Genomic DNA, 948 nt, shown 5'->3' on the forward strand with positions numbered 1-948 from the left:
TCTCATTTTCCTTAGTTAAGAAAGTCAACTCATTTACCGCTTTTATTATTCTGAAACTGCATTAGTATTAATCATTAGTTTAGAAAACCCTTTAAATCATCGGTTGCATTTAGATTAAGTAAGTACTTGTATTCTCAGTGCTTGAAATCCCTTAGAATTGGTTTGACAATCATTTATACTACAACATTTGTCTTAGGAGCCTTGAAAACTCCTAACATCAAATTGGCGCCGTTGCCAAATTCTGAGTAGATTTGAACATTGAGATTTAGTCAGTTGCTTGAGCTTAAGTCATTTTTATTTTCTTTTGTTGCTGATTCTCCTTCTTCACCTTCCTTTAATTTACAGGTGTATGAACTTAAGGAGCAGGGGTCCATCAAACCTAGTTCCAAGAGCTGCAGACATCAGAGCTTTAGAGAGAGAGTGTGCTAGAAAGAAAAGAGAAGAAGAGCAACAGGCTCAACTGCAAAGACTGAACACTGATATGGGAGACGTACATCAGCATGATGCGGGCGTCAATGGCGCTAATAACAATGCTCCAGCAGACCAACAGCGAGCAGCTCGACCCATTGGCACTTACGACCGCCCCAATATTCATGGTCATAGATTGGGAATCCGAGCACCAGCTGTAGCAGCCAACAACTTCGAGATCAAATCAGGACTCCTCAACGTGATTGAGAACAACAAGTATCATGGCTTGGCTCTAAAGGATCCATTTGATCACTTGGACATGTTTGACAGCTACTGCGGGTTGTCAAAAACCAATGGTGTGTCCAAAGATGCTTTAAAGCTCAAGCTATTCCCTTTCTCTTTGGGGGATAAGGCACGTCAGTGGGAGAAGTCTCTACCCAGCGACTCTATCACCACTTGGGATGACTGCAAGAGAGCATTCTTGGAGAAATTCTTCTCATCCTCAAGAACTGCTAAGCTGAGAAATGAGATCTCCAGTTT

The sequence above is a fragment of the Brassica oleracea genome, chromosome C3 (genome assembly GCF_000695525.1).
Source record: "Brassica oleracea var. oleracea cultivar TO1000 chromosome C3, BOL, whole genome shotgun sequence".
NCBI lineage: Eukaryota > Viridiplantae > Streptophyta > Magnoliopsida > Brassicales > Brassicaceae > Brassica > Brassica oleracea.